This window comes from Humulus lupulus, chromosome 1 (assembly GCF_963169125.1).
Source record: "Humulus lupulus chromosome 1, drHumLupu1.1, whole genome shotgun sequence".
NCBI lineage: Eukaryota > Viridiplantae > Streptophyta > Magnoliopsida > Rosales > Cannabaceae > Humulus > Humulus lupulus.
In genome coordinates, this window is record NC_084793.1 from 89,854,146 (window position 1) to 89,861,681 (window position 7,536).

The window sequence follows — 7,536 nt, forward strand, 5'->3', positions numbered from 1 at the left end:
ATCCTATTTTACTTACCAAAATAACTGGGATATGAGAACTTATTTGGGACCTTGGAACACACCTAAAAACCATTTAAACTATGGTGAGTATATTGAAGAAAGGGATGAAAGTGAAGAAGGAACTATACTATCAAAATATACTTACCAAAAACCTTGTGCTTAAGAACTTGGATTTCCTAACCAAGAATAAGAATAAGGTTAGAATGAGTAGAAGACTATGAGAATTTTTAAAGAACATAATACAGAAATGGACTAGAGTTTGGAAATACCTTGAAGACTTATATGAACAATCTAAACCTTGAACCGAAATGTGAATAATCCTTACTTCCCCAAGTGTTTGATAAACTTATAATGATCAAGCTTATAATTCTCAACCCAAGTGTTTACACTCTCACACCAACCTAGCAACTTGCAACCTCTGAACTTAGAGTAATAGATGAATAAATGGCTGGGTACTCGGTCCTATTTATAGAGTTTAGGAATGAAGAGATCTTCATTTAACTTGAATAAAAATAATGGCTTTTTAAGTGAACATAATTTGAATTATCCTTCAGCAGAGGCTGAAGACTCGTTCAAAAAGATGCTGGACTTATCAAGAGGTTGAAGGTTTGAATGGAGAACGTTTTTGAAAACTTTCAAAATATGCTGAGAGGGGCGATATATTGCCTCCTGTAGGCGATATATCACCTGGGCCAGTATGCCCGAGGCAATCGTGCATCGTTTCGTGTTTTTCGTTTCTTCGTGCTGCGATATATCGCGCCCTATAGCTATGATATATCGGCATACGCTGATTATTTAAACACGAAATTACACATTTTTAGCTTAATTTAAATTGAGTAAACATCCTTGACTAAGCCCTCTAACGTTTTCAAAGTTGCTGACTGACCTTAGAGAATTCAAATTTTAACCTTAATAAATTTAATCCTCAAAATATTTAATCATCATTAAACCTATACATGACATGTGCTATTATCCTATTAGTTCTTATCTAAACCTTATAGTATATTAAATATTATCCTCAATATCAGTCATATTAATCAAACCTTAGGTTAAAATTATATTCCTAAACTATAGGTTAAACTTAGAAAATCTACAAGTACTACTATGAGTGTCCAAATAAATCCCGGTCTGAACCAAAAATCCACAGTCATAAAGATAATACTAATATTACTATAATACTACTATCTAACTAGCTAAGTAAAGTTCTTGGACTCTACAATTCTCCCCTACTAAAAAGAATTTCATCCTCGAAATCTACTTACCAAATAACTCCGGATACCGGCCTTGCATGTCCTCCTCCAACTCCCACGTTGCCTCTCGTTCAGAACTATTACTCCATAGGACTTTTACTATAGGAAGGATCTTGGACCATAACTACTTCATCCCCTTATCTAGGATGCTAACCGGTCGTTCCTCGTAACTTAAGTCTTTCTGGAGTGCTATTGTATCGTACTTGAGGATGTGAGATGGGTCTGACACATATTTGCATAACATTGAGATGTGGAACATGTTGTGACTATCGGCTAGTGCAGGCGGTAGGGCTAGTCTATACGCAACTGTCCCCACTTTGTCCAATATCTCAAAAGGACCTATGAATCGGGGACTAAGCTTGCCTTTCTTCCCAAACCGCTTTACACCTTTCATAGGAGATATCTTCAAGAAGACTTGATCTCCAACTTGGAATTCCACATCGCGTCGCTTGGCATCCGCATAGCTTTTCTGTCGACTTTGAGCAGTAAGCATACGCTTCCTAATAAGCACTACTGCTTCTTGAGCTTGTCTAACAGCTTCGGGGCCTAGAAGCTGCCTTTCTCCTACCTCATCCCAGTGCAACGGTGATAGACACCTTCTTCCATATAGCAACTCATAAGGTGCCATCCCAATCGTTGACTGGTAGCTATTGTTGTACGAGAACTCGATCAGCGGCAAGTACTTATTCCATGATCCTCTGAAATCAAGTACACACGCGCGTAGCATATCCTCTAAAATCTTAATCGTACGCTCGGACTGCCCATCTGTCTGAGGATGAAAAGCTATACTAAGACTTAACTTAGTACCCATAGCTTGCTGTAAACTTCCCCAAAATCTCGATGTAAACACCGACCCTCTATCTGACACTATCGTCTTGGGGATTCCATGCAACCGTACAATCTCTTGGATATAGATGTCTGCATATTGGTCTGCCGTGTATGAAGTCTTAACAGGCAGGAAATGAGCCGACTTGGTTAGTCTATCTATTACTATCCAAGCGGAATCATGCTGCTTATTCGTCCTTGGCAAACCCGTCACGAAGTCAATAGCTATATCGTCCCACTTCCATTCTGGTACGCTAAGCGGTTGCAATAAGCCTGCAGGCCGCTGATGTTCTGCTTTCACTTGCTGGCATATAAGACACTTAGATGCATACTCTGCTATGTCCTTCTTCATCCCTGGCCACCAGTATATTGCCTTAACATCATGAGTCATCTTGGTTGACCCTGGGTGAACTGAGTACGGGGTACTGTGCGCTTCTTCTAGAATCGTCTTCTTAATACTTTGATCATTTGGCATGCATACCCAACCCTTATATCTCAATAAACCTTGGCTAGATATTGAGACATCTGTAGCTTTGCCTTCTCTGACTGCATCCATATGTGCTGCTAGTGTATCATCATGTCTCTGACCAATCCGTATGTATTCTAGCAGATTCGATTGGATAGACAAGTTAGCCAGCTTGCCTACAATTACTTCTATTTCGGCACTGATCAGCTCCTGCAGTAGCGGCTTTTCTATTCCGGCTAAAGCTGCTAAATTTCCATAACTTTTCCTACTAAGCGCATCGGCAACTACGCTCGCCTTTCCTGGGTGGTATAGGATTTCGCAGTCATAATCCTTTACTAACTCCAACCACCTACGCTGCCTCATGTTGAGCTCCTTTCGAGTAAAGAAGTACTTTAAACTCTTGTGGTCAGTATAAATCTCGCACCGTTCTCCGTAAAGATAATGGCGCCAGATTTTTAATGCAAAGACCACCGCTGCCAACTCCATATCATGAGTTGGATAGCGCTGCTCGTACTCCTTCAATTGTCGTGAGGCGTAGGCTATCACCTTGTCATTTTTCATCAGCACGCAACCCAATCCTGCTTTGATGCATCGCAGTAGACTACGAACTTATCGTTGGGTGTCGGTACACTGAGTACTGGTGCTGAGCAAAGCTTATCCTTAAGCAACTAGAAGCTTTCTTCACACTTATCATTCCGGTTAAATCTTTATTGTTTTCGGGTCAGGTTGGTGAGCGGAGTGGCTATCTTTGAAAAGCCCTCTACAAACTTCCTATAATAACCTGTTAACCCTAGAAAGCTTCTTACTTCAGATGCGTTCTTTGGTCTGGGCCAATCCTTCACGGCCTCTACCTTTGATGGGTCTACTGCAACTCCATCTTTCGATATAATGTGCCCGAGGAACGCCACTTGCGAAAGCCAAAACTCGCATTTCTTGAACTTGGCGTAGAGTTGATGCTCCTTTAATCGCATCAAGATCAACCTCAAATGTCCCTCGTGCTCTACTTCATCCTTGGAGTATATTAAAATGTCGTCGATGAACACAACAACAAATTTATCCAAGTAATCCTTGAAGACCCTATTCATTAAGTCCATAAACGCGTCCGGTGTGTTAGTAAAACCAAAGGACATAACCAAGAACTCGTAATGTCCATAACGAGTCCTAAAGGATGTCTTAGGAATATCTTCTCCCTTTACTTTGAGCTGATGATACCCGGACCATAAATCGATCTTTGAAAATACAGTCGCGCCTCGAAGTTGATCAAACAAGTCGTCAATCCGAGGTAGCGGGTACTTGTTCTTCATCGTTACCTTGTTCAGCTCACGATAGTCTATACACATCTGCATACTTTCGTCCTTCTTCTTCACGAATAGTACCGGAGCTCCCCATGGAGAATGGCTTGGCCTAATAAAACCCAAGTCTAGAAGTTCTTGTAGCTGCGTCTTTAACTCCTTGAGTTCCGTAGGTGCCATCCGATATGGTGCCTTAGAGATAGGCTCAGTTCCTGTTACTAATTCTATTGTGAAGTCTATTTCTCGAGTTGGCGGGAATCCTGGTAAGTCATCGGGAAATACCTCTGGAAATTCTCGTATAACACGGACATCTCCAACCTTAAGTGGTGTCTCCCTTTCCACATTTGTGATACTGGCTAAAAACGCTTGACATCCTTTCTCCATCATTCTCTGAGCTTTGAGAGATGATACTAACGGGGTGCATAATCCTGAAGCTTGTCCCATGAAGCATAATCTCTGGCCGTCAGGAGTCTCGAACATCACCTTCTTGCGTTTGCAGTCGATGGTTGCGCCATGCCGTGCTAGCCAATCCATTCCTAATATCACGTTGAAGTCCTTGATCACTAGCTCTATCAGGTCTCCTTCTAGTTCTATGTCCTCAATCTTGATCGGTACGCCTCGTACTATCCGTGATGATAGAACTACTTTGCCCGAAGGCAACTCGGTTACAAACCTAGTTCTAAATCTTTCATAAGGTTTGTCTAGTTTTTCTATCATTCCTAACGAGATATACGAATGAGTGGCTCCCGAATCAAACAATGCAGAACATAAGTTATTGAGGATAGAAACCTGACCTGTGACCACCTTATTGCTAGCATCAGCCTCTCCTTGGGTTAAAGTAAAAACCCTAGCAGGAACCATCTTGTCATCTTTCTTTCCTTCTGGCTTGCGCTGAGGACAATCTCTTTTCCGGTGTCCTTCCTGACCACAGCTAAAACATTCCTTTGTGTTTGCGCGGCATTCTCCAGGATGCTTCTTCTGACACTTAGCACATGGCGGGTATTCCACGTAACCCGGCCTATTTCCCCCATTATTCGTACGTGCCCTCTTATCGCTGTCGAATTGCTTGTTATCCGGATGCCGTCTTTTCTGGCCGTTACCGTTGTTGCTGGACTGATTGTTGTCATTATGGTTGTTGTTCTGATTGGTCTGAGGTTGACTCTCCTGTCTAGGTTCAGGCTTATCGGCTTCCTCTTTACTTACATTAGCCCGCAACCTTTCTACTTCTATTGTCGTCTCAAGAACGTCGGCATATGTGTATTTCCTGGGTTTGCTAACTTAACCCCCATCTCAATTTTTGGTCGAAGTCCTCTAACAAATTTCTTCACCCTCAGAAAATCGATTGGAACCATCTCAGATGCGAATTTAGCTAAGCGGTCGAACTGGCGAGCATACTCTGCCACCGATAAATTTCCTTGCTTCAAATTGGCAAACTCCTCAACTCTGGAAGCGACTACAGCTGAATTGTAGTACTTCTTATGGAAGAGCTCCACAAATCGAGTCCATCTCATAGTGGCAACATCATGCGATTGTTGGACCAAGTCCCACCATATCCTAGCATCCTTCTTAAGCAATGATGAGACGCAGGATATGCGGTCCGCATTACTGAGATTCATGTGCGTCAGAATCGGTTCCACATTCCTTAGCCACTCTTCTGCCTCAAAGGGGTGTGTAGTCCCTTCGAAGTTTGGAGCGTGCTGCTTGCGGAACCTCTCATACACTGGCTCCATGTTCGGTATTGGATATAGCGCGTAGTTCACCACTGGCCATCCCCCATATGGACCAACTTGTTGGGGTGCTGGGGCCATTTGTTGTGGCTGCGGTGGAGGCTGAGGCTGAGTCTGCGCCTGTTGATGTTGTTGCTGTAAAAGTTCCTCGACTTGTTGTCGCAGTCTGGCGATCTCCTCAGTGTTGTCAGCTGGTGGAGCCGGCGCGTTGCGGCTAGCAGTAGCATGCACTCCCCTTCTGCGAACTGGAGGGGTGTCATTGGTCGCTGGAACAGCGTTGGAGGCGTTTCCGTTGGAGGCTCGAAACTTATCTTTGTTCCAAAGTTAACCATATTGAGGGAGGGCTGGGATCAGTAAAATCATTCCCACTACTATGGCCCCCTAACTCTCAATAAGGAAACCTGGTTCATTGATTTGTATCCACCCTCACCGAACTTAGTCACTATTCATTTTATTTAGTATTTATTATGATTGAAAAAATAAAATCAAACTCATACATGATAATGAAATAACATGATATTCATTTGAAAAATAGTTTTTCACTTATTACAATCATAAAACAAAGAAATAAATAAAATAAACAATGAAAAACGAACTATTCTAAAAATCAGGATCTTCTACATCCGATCCTTCATCTAGCATGTCATCATCTAGTTCCTCATAATCATCATTGTCATGTGCATCAAAATGTCCTCTAGGAAGGTTTGTAAAAATCCTATGTTTTTGCTCCCTTGTAAATTGAAATTCTGATTTTGCAGTGAACCTAACTAAGAGGAAGTAATATCACATTGCTACTGGCAGTTCGTCTTCATCATCCATTGTTTCCCATATTTCCTCTAAGGCTGCTATTACATGATGAAAATCTTTAAACAGTCTAATTACTAATACATATTGTTCTGTTGCTCTCATCATAATTTGCTTAGACTCTTGAAGATGACCTATCTCTTTGTGGAACAAAAGCAATCTTCGAGTGATTATTTCTAGTGATCCTACGGTGTTTCTTGGTTCCCTTATTCTTTTTAAAGCCTTAATGGCTCGGATATCCTCATTGCTTAATGCTCCGTTCATACTTAACTGAAAACATAAATACTAAAATTGTTAGCTATACACATAGGCAAAATAACTATAACTTAAATACTTAATTGGCGGTCAGATTCGGAGCTTTGAGTGTGTGTATCGAGGAGAACTTCATGCGAAGGAACAGTTTTCTCTGATACCAACTGTAATGACCCAACTACTCTAGACTTTGGACCATTAACGAAAACTATACATAGACCCTAATCTTTAATAGAACTTACAAGTGAAAAAGGTCATACTTTATTAAAGACTTGCAAAAACAAATTGTTAAACTTACATAAACTCAAACCAGGATATGGGATCCCATTGTTTTTAAAAAAAAACATAACTTAATTGTAATGAAAAGAGATTACATAAATTGGTGCGGAAAAAATACACATAAACCATAAATAAAGACTACATCCTCGAAATCGAAACTCTCGACTCCTTGAATCCATTCTTCCTCAATACACATTCCCCAAGCATCCACGAACCTTTCCCGCCACTATAGCTATTTTCCTGCACATATAAACATAAAAGGAATGAGCCTAATGCCCAGCAAGGAAAATCTAACATATAGCCATATACATAAAAATTCATAATGCAACATAAAAACATACTATAACACTTATGTCACAACATACTATAATGGCCATTATTACTTGGGGTCCCATAAACTGAGCAAGTCATATGCCCATTAGATTAGTGGGGTCTTGCTAGCTAAGCAAGTCATATGCCCATAATCTATTTGGGGCTTGTTAGTTGTATAGGTCATATGCCCAAGTCTACAATCATACTTAACATAACATATTGCATAACATAAAATCATAAGATAACATATAAAAGCATATAACACATAAATCCTATCCTATTTTCCTTACCAAAATAACCGGGATATGAGAACTGATTTGGGACCTTGG